Genomic DNA, 16,724 nt, shown 5'->3' on the forward strand with positions numbered 1-16,724 from the left:
TTTTCCCCCCTGTGCCACACTGGGTCTTTCTCAGCAGTGACTTTGGATCCCAGCACACTGAGGACCACGGGCATCCCGCAGGGCTCCCAGCACCTTGAGCCATAGGATGAGGCTTTCCTGCCCTGCCCCATCAGGATTTGGGCCAGAGAAAGAGATGGTAAAGTGGGAAAAGTTGGCAAAGAGAAGTGTGTAGTGGCACATCCAAAGACAGTAGATCCCAGACACTATTTTCCCCAGGGCAGTCACATAGAATCGAAGAATCATGGTATCATTAAGGTTGAAAAAGACCACTAAGATCATCTAGTCCAACTATCAACCCATGCCCACCAGGTCCACTAAACCATGTCCCTGTCAGCCACATACACCCTTTTCTTGAACACCTCCAGGGATGGTGACCCCACCACCTCCCTGGGCAGCCTGTGTCAATACATCCCTGTTCTTTCAGATAAGTTTTCCTTAATACCCAACCTGACCCTTCCCTGCTGCAACTTAAGGCCATCACCTCTTGTCCTATTCCTGCTACCCCACCTCGCCCCAACCTCCTTGCAGGAGCTGTGGAAACAGATGCAGGTGCTCCTGTGCTCCTTCAGAGGGAGATTTGGAGACCCAAAGAGCTGAGATCCTTGCTCTGCTCTGGGAACAAACCTTTCAAGTGATGTTTCTGGTGGGAAAAATGGATGAGTGAGTTGTAATTATGGGGCTCCAATAATCACCAGAAATAAACAGAACTGAACAACCTGCCAGGACGTTCAAAAGGGCACCATGGCTGAGATCGGACACAGCAAGGACAACAAAATCAGCTCCGGAGATCACTGCTGTTCAAGCAATGTTTCATATGGAAATGAAGAGCCCAGAGAGGGATGGGCTGGGTGCACCGCATGATAATGCTGAGGCTGACATTTGTCCTCAACACAGCACAGATATATTGCATGGCTTAAGGAAACTCCAGGGCTGAAGGGTTCCAGTAGCACTCGAAGCAGCACAGGTGTGCAGCAGGAGCTGAGCTGTGAGCAAATCCCATCACCTTATCCCTGAGATGGCTCCGCTCTCCATCTTCCATGTGATGGATCCTCATTTTTGGTACCTGGATGCTCTCCAATGCAGCCGTGCACAGAAGAGTGTATGGAGTCTCAGCTTTGCCCCTGTAGGAAGTGTTTCATCTTGGATGCTGGAGAAACTAAAGTTTTTCAAGATGTGACTCTGATGTGACCCAAACCCAGCTCTGGAAGCAGCCTTAATGGTGTGATGGGAACTACATACAGGGCACAGGATGCTGTGTACTTCGGATAGTGTAGGCTTGGACTGCTATCAAGGAGCTGAGACTTCTGCAGAGATTAACGAGCTCTACAGGTGCAGAGGAGGAGCTGCTCTTCCAACACAGGAAAAGAAAAGCACACGGTATGAAGTGCCCACTGTCCCTCTTGCTGCTGAAGCTGTTAAAGAGCTGCCAGCAGGGTAAAAACGCTGTAGAAAGGAATATTGCCGACCAGAGAGGCTGTAATTAATGCCACAAACTCTTGCAGGTGGCATGACCACAGAACAGGCTCTGCAAGGCATCTCCAGATCCCAGTGAGCCCCAATGGCACTTCCAAAGCCTTCCTGCTCCAGGAGGGATGAGGGCTGCATCCCAGGTGCTGGAGAAGCACTGACATCCCTGGGCATGCGCATGAATTGCTTTGAGGGACGACTGGGGATGGCAGCAAAAGCAATGTGGTAATAAGGGGGAAAGCTGCTGAGACGATCAGCTGGCATGACATTCCCCAAACACTGCTGAAGCCTCACAGCTTCCATATGGCTCATCAGACACATACAATAACATGATCGCTCAGAACATTCAGTCCTATAGAAAGGAAAGAGGAAACGCAAACGCACACAGATGATGCTGGGAATGGGACAGGAGCAAATCCAGTCAAACAGGGCCTCAGCAAAGCCCTCATCTCTCTGCTATCCAGAGAACAGGGTCATTAGGAGAGCAAATGGTGCTGCCAGCCCTCTGGGAAGCTTTGGCTGTTCCCTGAAGGCTCCCTGGTGTCCTCATGTCACCGGTCCCAGTGCTGCCCAAGCTGTGTTCTCCACTGCCAGCAGTGCTTTGGAAAGGACCAGCCCTGCAGTGAGCTCCAGAAAAACTTCTCAGTCACGGCTTGTAGCCATGAATCCTCCTTCCCCAGCCCACTGCGGCTTAAATAGATGCAGCTTCAGTTCCTGTGATTCCTTTCCAAGACTGATAAGCCAGCATCCTCCTTGCTTGGTTCTCAGTCATCTGGTCTTCAGTTTTGAGAAACTATTTCAGTTTGACAAACCTGGCTTGCCATCTTTTCTCTTCTATGAAGCTTCAGAAGGAAAAAGGATGATTCACCTTTCTTATTATTATTACTTTTCCAAGTGGGGGGCTCCTTCACACAGGGTTGCTTATTTCCAGCATCCATTGCATTGCTTCTCCTGGCACCTGCAGCTTCTTTGATCCTTTCTCTTCCACCACCGAGGGGCTTGCTTATTTTTATTTATTTCATAGGCAAAGCCTGATTCTTGGTTTTCTTGTCAAAATCCCTCAGCCCAGCTCCTTGAGGAACAAAGCAGTCGTTCAGAAAATTAATGAGAAATTCTCATTCCATCCCTGAGGATGGGATAATTCCAATAACTCTTGGAACCAGCTCTGACCCTTTTAGGGCTCTCTTTAGGAGGAGGATGCAGCTGGCCTCGTTATGCTCCTTGATGCTACCAACAGCATCACCAGTGCCACCCCAGCACCTCAGCACAGCTTTGCTCTCGTGCCCGTCCCATGGTTGCAGTGCTGGCACTCAGACAGCACGAGGATCACCTGCATGCTTATGGTCTCTGCATAGGAAGAGTGAATTTTCAGCATTTTCCTACATTGGGAAAACTGCTGGCTGGTCATGGCTGCTGGACGCGATGCTCTCTCCTCATCCTGATTGCCACATCAGCAATGCCCGAGCATCCTCGCCCCGTGCCCAGGGTTCTCCCCCTGCTCTGCTCCACCGCGTGTCGCCCTGGGAAGTGTTTTGTGATACTTTGGGTCTCTTGTTAACAGTATTCTTCGCTTTGGGCAGTCTTTCAACTCCATGAAAGTTACACGTTGTTTTCGTTTCTTCTCAAGTACCTCAGGTCAAAGAAAGACCGGTGTCAGTGGCTTTAAAAGCCTAATAAAGTCTTTCATCCATAGACCTGCTCGCTGGCGCAAAGTCAGGGAAAACAAACTAAGTCATCGAGTGTTGTTCAAACTGTCAGATCCTTTTCAGCACGCTCTTCCTGCCAGCCTGTTCGCCTGTGTTTGGGGGCTGGGATGGGGAGACTGGGAGGGGGAGAAAGGGAAAAAAAAAAACCCTGATGGCAGAGAGCCCACAGAACAGCTGGCGCCTTTCCAACCACCCCCCTCTCTCCTCCCCCCCCCCCCCCCACCAGTTCCAGCCTGTGCTGTGGGCACAGGCGCCTGCCGAGCTGCTCTGCCACAAAACCCCTTCCCGACAACTTTGCTCACAAGTGCCACCCCGCTCCCAGCTTGGCACCCCGCGTCCCCACCGCCGCCTCCCAACTCTGGATGGTTTCCAGCACTTCCGAGCCCATTTAACCGCTCCCTTTTGTTGAGCGGTGCTAAGCCTTGATCTGATTTTATCGACTCCACTGTGCCAAGAGGAGGAGGATGCTGAGGGATTCAGAGGATCCTGCAATGAGCTGAAAAGCTGCAGGAGCCCTTCAGCCTTCAGGAAGGGCTTTGCCCACCCGGCAGCAGCCCCGGAGAAGAACGTGTGCCGCTCATGAGACCACACAGGATGGCTTCCACTTGCCTTTGTGCATGCTTCTCCCTTTAAAAACTTCATTATTGGCATGTTCGGGAGCTGAAAGTCAGTGCCATGGCTGGCTGGCACTGTCCTTACTGGGTAAATAGTTCTTTGTGCTGTGCTTGTTTGGTGCTGCTGTGCCCAGGAGGAGTGCAGCAGGGGAGGGGGCAGGAGCGGGACCTCTGCTCTGAGCATGGTGCTGATCTGCCAGGGAGCTGTTCTGCACGTGGTAAACCCAGTGTGGTTACACAAACTATATCCTTTTAAAATACATTTCTCTTTTCCATAAAGCAGGCAAAGCTGCCTGCATTTAGAGCTAATTCCTATTCCTTTGTACAGAGCAGCATTTGGATGCCCTCTTAAGGATGCTCGGTTTGAAAGCTTGTGTCTCAACATCCCTCGCTCACAGTTCCAGCCCATTTCCCAACATCGGTGGCAGAAGGGGCCAGGGAGGCAACATGGCAGCCACCCTTACAGACCTAGAACCAGACTTTCCCCACCGAGATCACCAGCCATGGGGAAGGGAGGTTTGGTATTCACTTCAAACCTGTCGTTCCATCAGTCCTGTGCTGCTGAACTGGGAAAGGATGTAAGCATCTGTATAACTGCTGTACATCTAGATGGATAAGAATGGTTTCTGGTCTGTGGCAGTTTGCACCAGTCAAGGCTCTGCCCTCACATACCCAGCCTCCTGCTGGGCAATCACTGGCACATTTTTAACTTTCCCACTCTGGCTCTGTCTTCCTCTGCTTTTCATTTCCCACCAAAGAAAATATAAAGGAAGTAATGAAGTGGTCAGCAGAAGGAGGAGTGTGTTCGAGACTGATCCTATCCAAAAGTCTGTACAGATACAGAGATTTGGTGATATCAAAAATAGCGCAGCCTGAAACAGTGGCACAGAAAAACAAATTAGACACAGACAATATCCAAGCAACTGTCTTTGGCCCAAAGCAGTCAGATATCTTTGATATCCTGCAGCTCCACGGAGGATAACAGGCAGTTGAGTGCGAGTGCTGAAGATCACGTTAGCCCTACTGGATTATTCAGGTCATGCTAAACAACAAATTCAGCGGATTAAAAGAGCCCTCGTTCCTGCTGTGCAGTTATAACAGTCTGCAAGTTACACTGAGGGCTGGGGATGCTATGGACGTTGCATGTCTTGTGCAGCACTTTATAGTCAGACAAGCTCAGCAAGGGGCATTTGCCTTCCTAAAAACCACCATTGACCCATTCCTGCTTAGGAACATTGAGAAACCAATGGGCTCGCCCAGCAGCTCTGTGAAAAGCTCTTTGCCAAGCCATGCAGAACTCACTTTTGTGTCTGCAGTGTATCAGCATTGTATTACCATGACAAAACCAAATTACTGCCATTGAGGATAGCCTTTGCGAGCACAACAGTCCTTCTATAGTAATATACTTGTGTGCACAAATGATGGCACAATGGAGTGGATGTGTAACTGCTAGAGGACCGCTGCGGTTCCTCTAAGGAAGCACAGTGCTTCAGCCTTCCTTGTCTTACCCGAGTCACTCTGCGTGCAGGTGTGAGTGCAAGGCTCTGTGGTGCAGGACTCGGTGATGCAAACTCCCACCCCTTCACAGGGAGCAGAGTTGGGGTCTCCTCTCTTCCCTTCTGCCCCTGCTGGATAACTTGCAGGAATGAAATACAGTCAAGACTTTTACCTTTGTCAAAACAGGTAGAAATTAGGCAACAGGCTTGGAAAATATGATGGGAACTGATAGACAGACACATCTACACACTGCATGGAAGGGTGCAGAGCTGCTGTCCTGAGCAAATTTGGCTCAAAATGAAACCGGTCAGCCCTGAGTCAGTCAGGAAATGAACATGAGTCCATCCTTGTACACTCAGAGAGCTCCCCTGTGTTCAGTCAGCAACACAAAAGAGAGGGATGTAGTTCAGAGCAAAGGGCTCAGCCATTCATGCGGATTCCAGAGGACGGTTCCTACTGAACCAACCTCAAGCAGCAGCTCCAGAACAGCTTTGGCCTCCCAGCATGGCTCAGGTCCCACAGCAGCCCATAAAGGCAAAGAGACAGGAGCACCACCCATCCACAGTCACTGCCTTACTTACCAGTCAGTCAGGATACAATGACAATTTAAGACATGCAGCTAAGAAAGTCCCCAACAAATCTAAATGTTACTTTGCATGGCACAGTGATGCTGGCACACCGGTGCCCAACAATTTGATCAAGGCTTTGTCACAAAAGTTTGTAGATGCTCCTGGGTATTTTTTTCAGCTGCAAGACATCAACTGTGAGCTCCCACAAAGGGCTCCTTGGAGGTGGGAGATGGCAAAGCTGAACATCCCTCACCGGCGGATCACTGAGCAGATGGGAAACCACAGCGAGGGGCTGCCACGAGTTTGCTGTTTCTTTAAGTCGCTGATGGATTCACACATGATGCAAGCAGACACAGCACAGCGCCTGCATCTTCCTGCATCAGTGATTCCGCAAACACAGATCTTCCCACCCTTCTCTTCCCCCTTCCAAAGCCCAGGCAGATTTTTGTCTGCAACTGGATACAATCGCTCTCTGCACACAAGCCCAGCAACACAAAACATCCCATTTTCAGCTCACAGAGCTGCCGCGGCAGAAATAAATATTATTTTGTTTGTTGGGGTTTTTCTTTCTCATTGCTGCCTTTTTGTTTTCCAAAATCATTGTTCTGCTGAGCAATTTATCAAAACCTATTTTTCCTGATGCAAGACTTCACAGCTAGCTGCAAAGTAGCCGGGTCCTCATTAACAAATCCAGCCCCTCCAAACCAACACCCAAACCTCAGCCTCCAGAGAACTTCCTAAATCAATACATGCAAGATATGCACTTGGCCTCCTGCCAGGCCAGAGGGACGCACCAAACACAGATAGCTGAAGCACTGCTGTGGTTTGAGAGCAGTGGAAAACTCCTTTGGTTTTGGCTGTGCTTGGAGCATGCTGAATTTGGGACAAAGCAAGCCACTCCTTGCTCCCAAACCCATGTTAGCATCCATTTAAAGACACCCAAGATACTGACAACTTCAGAATGAAGAAAACCATCAACTCTTACCTTGGGTTTTGTCTTGAGGGTTCTTTTTCCCAGCAGGGATGACTTTGCAGGGATTTTTGTAGCTAGGAAAGAAAAGAAGATATGGCAAGGAGAAATCAAAAGAAGAAATCCCGGCAGCATGTCATTTTGTTTTATGGATTATTTTGACTTTTCCCTAGCATCACAGGTGATCAGACTATAAATCATTATAAATTGATCCTCAGTTTCACTGGAAAACATTCATACTCTGATCTGAAGTCACTTGTGATGTGGTTCCTCCTCTTCCCTATCATTCACTGTATTCAAAAGTGATGGTGTTGCCCGTGCTGCCCTTGCACACCTTGTCATATCCACCTGGGTCATTTATCACCAAACTCATGGCATGACTTTCTGCTCCCCAGCCAGGCAATTGCAACAACTCAGGACTAACAAATGATGAATTTCCACTAGCCCAACTCCTAAGGCAATCACTCATAGAAACCAGGGCAAATTTATCCAAAACTTCTGAACTACTCCAACCAAATTTAAGCACACACTGAAGGAGCTGTGGAGCCCTGGCCTTCCTCCCATGCATCACACAGTCGCCAACATCAGCCTAAATGCATTCAAACCAAAAGAAAGCGCTAGGAAGAGACATCAGCCTATGACCAAGGGGCAGTGTGACAACACTCAGCATATGAGACCCTTCCACATACAGAATTACGGGATTGTGCTTCTCAGTGGCCACCTACAGCTCTCAGAGAGTTTAACCAGATGGAAACAGAGACTCTATTCTGAGATTTGAAACAACAAAATAAGATCATATAGATAAGTGCCTTAATCACCAAAAACCCCATATAATTTTGGTGCCTTTTGGTATCAAGGGAATATAAAGTTTGCTGCCTCCTGTGCTGCAGTACAAAGCAGCCCCAGATATCCTTATGTTTTTAGCGTGACAGCAAACCATCCTCCCATTGGCCCTGAAGACCATTCACGTGGGCACAGGGAGGGCAGAAGCACGGCACTGCTCCTCTTTTTCTTTTCTGGCCTTTGAAATAAAGCAGATCCTCCTGCATGTGCTTTTATTAAACCATGTCCCCGCACCGTGAGCTCAAAATGACACTTTTGAATAATTTAAGATAACGATAATAGAAACATTAAAAAAACTCTTGTAGAGACCAAACCCGATTCCTTTCACAGCTTCTGAATTAGTTTTTCGCTTGTAGCCACTTCTGCTCTATCTTAAGAGCTATAAAAAACACGAGAGAAGGGAGAATTAGGAAATTACTAATGCTTTTTTTTTTTTTTTTTTTTTTTTTTTTTTTTAAGCACCTATTGCTTAATCTCCTGTGGTTCTATTCCTGGATTCCTGCACAGCTTTCATCTTTCCTCCAAGCATTCCGCAGGGCATTGGAAGCCTGCAGCCCAACATGTATGGCTGTGCCTGGGCCTCAACCTGCAGTTGTTGGGTTCTGTTGTGCTGGGGATGACTGCCTCTCTCAGCTGAGCCCATCCGCCCTTCCTCAACACCTGGAACATCCAGGAGATAGTGGAGATGATCCTACTGGGAACCTGTGGCTACGTTCGCCACTATGGGACCACAGCTTTGAGCAACAATGGATGGGGCTGTTCAGCTCCAAGCACTGATGGATGGGGCAGCTCATTTCCAGAATGGAAACTCTACTCAGTGTGAACCATGAGTTCCTATAGCTGCTTCGTGCTGGGGCTTTGGGGTTGTGTTGCCGAGTGGCATTTCTCCTCCCTTCAGATGGGTTCGGAGATCGACTGCACAACCAGAGAGCTGCTGAATTATGCTGGGTTTTTCCCCCACTGAAAAAAAAAAAAAAGTGCAAAGCCTATACCCCAAACTCCATCTCGAGCCGAGGAGGAGGAGGAGGAGGAGGAGGAGACCCCGCAGCCCCCTCCCACGGCGCGGGGACACAATGGGAGCCACGCACGCCGCCCGCCCATCCAATCTCCCGGCCATACATCCACCCCGCACGCCCCACAAAGGCACGTTGCCTCCGCTAAGCCTATGGATTACTGGCTCAGGCCCTTACAAAACCCCTCTGTTGCCACGGCAACGGGCCAGGGGTTGCTATGGCATCCCGGAGGCAGCCGCGGGCCAATCCCCGCAGCCCCGGTGCGGTGCGGGCGGACGGCGGCTGCTGAGGCATGCACGGGGCTGGGCGCGCGCCTGCTGAACGCGGCCAACATGGCCCCCGTGATTAGGACCAGCACGCTAATGAATATTCATTGGGCTGATTAAAGCAAAGTCAATTAACTACTTGACTGCTTGATTTTGTGCTGGATTTTACTCTTCTCTTTTAACCGTTTTGCCACTGGGGATGCTCTTGTTCTCCCTCCTTCATCTCCCTCTTTCCTCCTCCGTATTTTCTTACCCTGGCAATTAGGGTTTCCATTTATTTATTTATTTTTGACTTTGTACTTTTCACTGACAGCAACCCGTCCTATTCCAATTGTACGGCTTCCTTTACCCCACCCCATGCATCCCTCCATGGCCACCATCTTCCTCTGAACCACTGGTGACTCAGAGGGTCACCAGGGAGTTGGTAAACCCCACACGTGATGCAACCCCAACCCCACAGCTCAGCAGTAACCCCTGCTTTGCAGTGGGATTCCCCCATATCGGCACAGCCTTTGTTTTATAACACTGCGCTGCTGCGAGGCTGCCCAGGACTGGGAAATCAGTTTTATCCTGATCTGGGAGCTGAGGATTCCATCAGATGGACAGCTCAGACCCAATGTTCTTGGAAACCTAGGGGGATGCTAAAATAAAACAACAATTCATTAAAATGGTTTTCCATTCCGAGAGATGTCTCTGTCTCCTGGTGCAGCAGTGATGTAATAAGGCTGCAAAGAGGGTTGCATATTTTATAAAGATCATTTTTCAGGATGTGCCTGCAAACTAAAGCATGTGATTAAATTAAAAATAAATGAAAAATCGTTGGCCAAAAATCAGCATTTGTGAGTTCAGCCCTTACAACCTAACCAGGGAAAATACATTCGTTTCCATCATGTTCTCTGCCTTGTTTCGAAAATTCTCTCTCAGGTTCTTGTATTATGTATAGAGAACTCATTCAGAGAAAGATGCATTTACATGATCGCTGGAATCTCCTGGAGGGGACTCATTAGTGCTTGTGAGCAATGCCCTGATAGATAGTACTGTGCAAAAGCTGAGCACAATCACCCAGCGCTGGGGCTTGTATCTTTGTCAGCAGCTGAAATACAAAGATGCAGGAGCAGGCAGAGCCGGTAGCAGAGGAGGAACAGCATTGGCTCCACTGCTGGATGTTCAGTATTCTGTGCAATTCCGCTACTGCAAGCAAATTTGTATCGCTAGTCATTGAATCATAGACTCATATACATAGAATAGTGCTGACCTCTTTTAAGAAAAATGCGGCTGCCGGAGGCTGCTAGCCCAGATAGATGCTGTTTAAACTGGGGAGAGAAGAAGGGATTTCAACCAAAAATATTACAGCACCGAAAGGGAATGAAGTGAGACAGAGCAGAAGAAAATGGGCAAGTTTGCATTGTGTTGAATTGCAAGGCGCAAAATAAAGAACCAAATCTTGTTACATAAGCTCAGCAGACATACGGTTTTTCCTGTTCTTTGGCTAGATGGTGCACATATTTACGTGCCTTTCTAATTCTAAAAGCAGATCGTTGCTTTTCCAGCACGCCGCTGACAAGAAGAAAACTGGGAGCTACAGCGCTTCCTTATGGAAGCAATGCAATGGGAGCATCACCAGCAACCTTCCCCTAACGCCATTACCCAACGTGCAATCTCCTCGCTCACAACCAAAGCTTTAGCAGCAGTTCAGGCTCCGCTCATTGCTCGGGTTCCCCTCGTGGTAGCAGGGTAGCAGGAAAGAGGAAATCGCAGCGGCAATTCGATGTGCGCTGCCGGCGTGCCGAGATGCTTCATGGTTCTGCCATCCAAACCAGAAATCTGCATAGCAACACTGAGCCCTGCGGGCCCACGTGTTTAGCCAAACCTGAAGAAAGCCACAACAAATAATCACCTATTTACAAATTAAAAGAGCGACAAAAGAATTGGAAGGTGAACGCGTTACGCCGTCACGTTCAATCAAAGCAAAATGTGTCGTGAGTTGCAAAATAAGACAGGTTCAGGTATTTGCTCTGGAAATGTCTTCACAGTTTAACTGGGGGCAATATGCAAACACAGAGGTGTAGACACAAAGAGAAGGAAAATGATTTCATTTTAAAAAAGAAAGAAATTAGTCAGATGCAGATGATATCTGGGTCACAAATGAAATGGAGTCAGCAGCAATGCTGAGGTCCGCCTGTATTGTAGGAGGAAGGATGGATGGTGGCAAAGGGCTGCAGTGCCCTCATTGCTGGTCAGGAGAGGCCATGGCACCCAGCGTGCAGCTCAGCATCACCAGGCAGCAGCAAATTCATATGGAGGGGCCCTGCCCAGCTCCTGCCCACAGTTCTCCTCATTTCCCTTCCTTGGGAATCTAATTCTGCTCAAAGGAAGATGATAAAAATGATTTAATTCCAGGTAAAATTTGCATCTCTGAGCTGGGAAAAGCATTCTATCTTGGGTTGTAGGCAGAACTACACTGTTACTGTGCTGACACTATGAATGGCACTGAGAAAAAACACTGAAAGATGAGCATGTGTGTGCATGCGTACATGCAGCTACGGGCTAATAAATGGCATCTTCCGCAGTCCCGAGATATGAGGAAAATTCTGTAAGCTATTTTAAAAAATCATGAAAATGGAAACCCAAAACCTACATCTGCACAATGGAAAATACCCACACACAACCCCTGGCAGAAGCAGAACGCTCAGGGTTAAGTCTCTGCATTCCCATCTGATGCTCTCAGCTTTCATCACATCCCTATGAATTTTTATCCCTGCGCTCGGGGTGAATTGAGGTTGATGGTGTCAATAAAGAATTTGAAGCCCTGTTTTGATGTTTTGTTTCCTCCCAAACTTTTCGCCTCCTTGCTTTTTGCAGCAAAGCCCCAACAGCTCGGGAGGAGCGCGATGCGTTTGAGGTTAAGCCATGATGTATCTGGGATTAAAGCAAACACGTCCACAGACCTCGCAGTGCTAACCAACCAGAGGAGTTATCTAATGCACGATACATGTGATGGCTTGAATAATATTACAGCACGCACAGCCCCTCTGCACGCACACACACATGATATTTCTAATAGGATCTTTTTCCCCCCTCTCTCTCTCTCTCTCCCCCACTCTTGCAATCTGTCGCTCTCCAATCTGCCCACTCTGCACTGTTTTCCCATCCAACGTTCCCCTTTAACACCTTCCCTCCTCAGCAGCCCCGGACGGGCTCCCTGCAGCCCTCCCTCTGTCATGGGGAATGCAGTGGCAGCAGCTGAATTTCCAGCCCATGGGCACTGAAAGCAGCTAGCTGGGAGGTTAAAAAAAAAGGGTTGGGAGAAAATAAAAGGATAAAAAAAAGAAAAAGAAAGAAAGAAAGAAAAAAAGAGAAAATAAAAGGGGGGAAAAAGGGGGAAAAAGGAAAAAAGGGGAAAAAAAGAAGAGGGAAAAAAGGGGGAAAAAAGGGAAAAAAAATGAGAAAAGAAGGAAAAAGAAGAAGAAAAAAGGGAAAAAAGCTCCAGTAATTTTTCCCTTGCAACTATGGCATTTTTCCCCTATATCTAGCACTTAAATATCATGGTAAGTAACCAGGTCTGCTAATAATTGCCTAAAATCAGTTTTTCATAGCGATGGACTCCATTATTAATACTCAAATCTTTGTGGTTTCTGCTCAGAAACTTTCCAAACAAGTCGACTCTCGCTATTTGTGGTGGGTGAGAAGCAGCAGAGGGAGGAGCCCTGCTTGGCCAGAGCTCCCCAGCAGGCTGGGAGCAGCGCCTGACATAAATGAGGTCTCCCGGGCCCTGGGCTGGTGCTCTGCCCATTAGTCTCTGACGAAGAAACAAATGCAGAGAGGCCACAGAACACGTAAATTGAAGCAATGCTTCCTTGTTCCTTGTCGTCTGCAGAATAATTGCGAAATGCAGATGTACCCAGAGATGCCAGAAGGTTTGGAGGTCCCAGGGACACTATTTCCGAGATCTACCATTTCTTCTAGAGTGTCCTGGTGATCCACCTGGAACAGCCCTGCAGATGAGGTGTCAGAACAGCAGTACAAGAAAGCACCAGATTCATGTCTGAAAATACAAAAAGATCAGAGTTCCTGCTATGGACCAGAGATCATCAGCCTCTCCCACAAACCCAGCACCAACTCAGCACTGGGCTGATGGACATCAGGGGTCCCAAAGTCTGTATCTCTGCTCCCAGGGAGGACGGGTGTTAGCATCTACAGGCACTGTTTCCTTGGGCCAGGGGATGGGGTGTTTCCATCTCCTCAACCTTGCACCACGGAGGGGTGATACCCCCACCAGTTCCTTCCTAAAGTACAAACCCAGGCTTGCTGTTTTTGCATGACTTCAATCCATACATTGCCTTACACAGCTCACTAGGTCAGGGCTGTCCATAGAGACTGAAACACTGCCCTACCCAGCACAGCTTCCAGTTTTGTTTCAGCAGCAGCAAAAAGAATGGAAATACTAGGGATGGAATTAAAGATGCAGAAGACCAAACCTCTTCACCCAATTTCTATTCTAATTCATTATTTTTTTTCTTATAAATGATTGATAAAAAAGGAGTTTGTACAAATGAAGGCAGTGTTTGTCCTATGTGTTTAAAAAACAGATTACTTAAGATATTTTGTCATCTGGCCTGGAGTGAGCTGTACTTTATCCACTGCAGTGAGAAAATCTTTGATGTAATCACATAAGGGAAAAACTCTTGTTCAGCACCCAACACTCAAATCCCCTTCTCCCACAGATTTATTTTAACCCAGCTTTTGACTTGCTATGTCTAAACCAAGCCTGGTTAAACTGGGTTTAACTAAAGCTCATTGTGGTATCTGTGCTCCTCCTGCACACTCCACCTCATCAAAACACACACAACGTTAGTGGCAATTGCCATGTTGCTCACAAATCTTGCTGAAATATCTCAGTTTCCAAACACATTGCATCTCTTCTTGTTCACTACTTTAGTGAGAAGTTAAGCCCTCAGCAGTTCAAAGAACTGGCTTGAAAACAAGGTGTTAGAAAATTATTGCGTTGACCTTCTGACAAAACATCTGCAATGTCCACAGCTTTCCTCAAGAGCTGGGAAGAAGGGACTTGGTGTCTGTATGACAAAAGCTGGGGCACAGGTTTATTCACAGGACAGGAGATGGGACTTTCAATGAGAAGGACAACATATTATGAGGCTCTTTCCTGAAGAACACCATTCCATCAGCTCCCATCTTGGGAAGAAAATTGAATATTTTGGCAACAAATTTATTGTCTTCGATTAATCTTCACTATGGTGTTTGATCATTAAAACATTTTGAAGCACGCTTTTCAAATATAGCTTTGTAATTGATTGCACATATTTATGAAAAGCCACAGAGAGCTTTCTGGGCATGCAAAATTTCTGGCAATGCAGCAATTCAGATTTCCTTGCAGTAGCAGTGCTGCTGACTGAGAAAACTGAGCAACAGCATCACCTGGGGACATTTCATGTTCAAAACTTTGAGGATCAAGCCTACTGCAAAGATGTCTGTGCTTCTTTACCAACAGGATGGCCTCTTTGCCTTGGGCAAGTACATCTTTATAGAAGGAATCCAGGAAGAAATCAGCCATGATAAAGGCATGAAATGTCACGGCACTTTTTAAAAGGGCTCCAAAGCAGAACCTGAGGACTACAGACTTGTAAATGTGACTCTTGTAAGCTAGTAAAAACTATTTTCAATTATGTATACATACACAGATTGGTTGATTCAGGAGGTGTGACCAATTCCTCCAGCACAAAGGTGCTGATGTGACAGTACTTGGATCTCTGAAAATCTTCTGGCCATTTCCTTCTCTGCAAGCTCTTAAAGAAATTGAACTACTGTGGCATAAGAAGGAATATCCTCTTCTAAAGAAATGCTTGCAGCATGGGAAGGCAAAGTCAGGGAGAAGAAGTTTCTAGAGGGAGTGAAATTGCTGGTAGGCTGTCCCACGCATCTTGGAGCTCATCTTGCTTAAAGCACTTGGAAAAGGTCAGGAACATCAAGGTGACAAATTCTATAGCTGATGAGAAGTTATTTGAGAACCAGCTCTCCTAAAAAAAAATAATAATAACACCAGGAAACAAACACAACTCACCAATACACAGCTGCTATGTATGTAATCCTATAAGATGTCACTATATCTGTCAGCAGAGTGTTGGGCTACATGGACCCCCATCACAGCTGTTGGGTCATCCTGCTGTTCTGCACACACCACTTGGTTGTTTCAGACCTTCTGCACCAACACAGAATTCTATACTACATCTGTCAACCAAGCTCTTCACTTCTAATCTGGTGCAGATGCAAGGACTGAAGGTTTTCCTGGTTGTCCTGCACATGTCATGCTCTTGCACATCTCTGTTCTTGTGATCGATGTCTGCACTCCAAAATGATGACACACCGTTCAGCTGAGTCAATTTTATCTTACAAATCTATACAAGTTCTGCTCGCACCAGTCGGGCACTGGGAGCAGCCTGCCTGCAGGTGACAGAGCACAGCCCTGGGGCTGTCTGGAAGTGCCTGCCCTGGAGATCCAAGCAGAAGCTCTGATTTCCCTAAGTCAGGCAAAGAATAGAATTTTATCTTCATTAGACAAGTGATACTGCAAAGCACAGAAAGGGGAGCTTTCTGAAACGAACTTGAAAGCAGTTCCTGCATGATTGGATTCAGTGGTGAGTGGTGTATCTATCCCATTCTAATACAAACACAACCAAAAATCAGGTTAGGGAGAGGTTAGCCTTCAAGTTTAAATATGGACTTGATCTTATTTTCAGTTGTGACCATTAGAAAAATTGAAAAAAAAATAAAATCTTTCCATCCTGACATGGTGTGCAAGAGGTTGTGAGCTGTGCGTGTGGCATCACAGCCTGCAGCATCTGTTTGTGGGCTGTCCACGAGGAGAGCCCAGCACCAGGAGCACCCCAAACCAAAGCCATGCACACTTCCAGAACCAGAGCAGCAGATCTGAGCCCAGCAGCCACCTCATGCCTTCCTCCTCGCCCATCTGACTCCAGCATCTGCCTGAAAAGCACTTTGTGCTGCTCAGTGCTTGCAGAGCCCTAAGTCCCTCCAACAAGTGCCACTGTGAGCAAGGAGTACACTTCGAACCCAGTGCAAACTCACCACATCCCCAGCAAAGCCACCAGTGTGCACGTCACCTCTCCAGGAGCTTGTTTGTATTCTTGGGAGAATGTTGAAAAATATCTCTGACCCCCAAACATTTACCTTTTGATTGGAGGTTTCCAATGTTGCTGTAGTGTATTAAAGCTGAGATGCTCATAAAAAAACCCTTTGTGTCAACATAGTAAATGACTCTAATTAGGCTGGTGGTGCAATGAAAATGCTTAATTCATTCTGATGAGGCAGAAGGAAGAGCTAAAATGTTTATAGACAATGGGTGAACAGGGAGATATAATGCTGAGTGCCAGCTTTAAATGCAAATTACCGCAGAAATCTTTCCCTCTCCACCATCCCATTCCTCCCCCTTTCTCTCTCTCTGTCGCCAGCACCACACTGTAATCTCCTAGTGCAGTAATTAGAAGTGAAAGGAGCCACATAGAGGGGCCTCTAAAGGCAACACTAAAGAGAATTACAGAAAAAAAAAATACCTGCCTTTAATAGAAGATGGTACCATTTTCCAGAGTGCACCACCAGCACAGCACTTAGCACAGTGGCAGGATCAGAGAAGTGATAATTTGGAGGGGTATTACTGAAATGGTATGGAGTTGTGGTGTGCTGCCCCCCCAGCCGGACCCAGCTGCATCTGCAGGGGTTGCT

The sequence above is a fragment of the Phasianus colchicus genome, chromosome 17 (genome assembly GCF_987193195.1).
Source record: "Phasianus colchicus chromosome 17, bPhaCol1.hap1.1, whole genome shotgun sequence".
Classification (NCBI taxonomy): Eukaryota; Metazoa; Chordata; class Aves; order Galliformes; family Phasianidae; genus Phasianus; species Phasianus colchicus.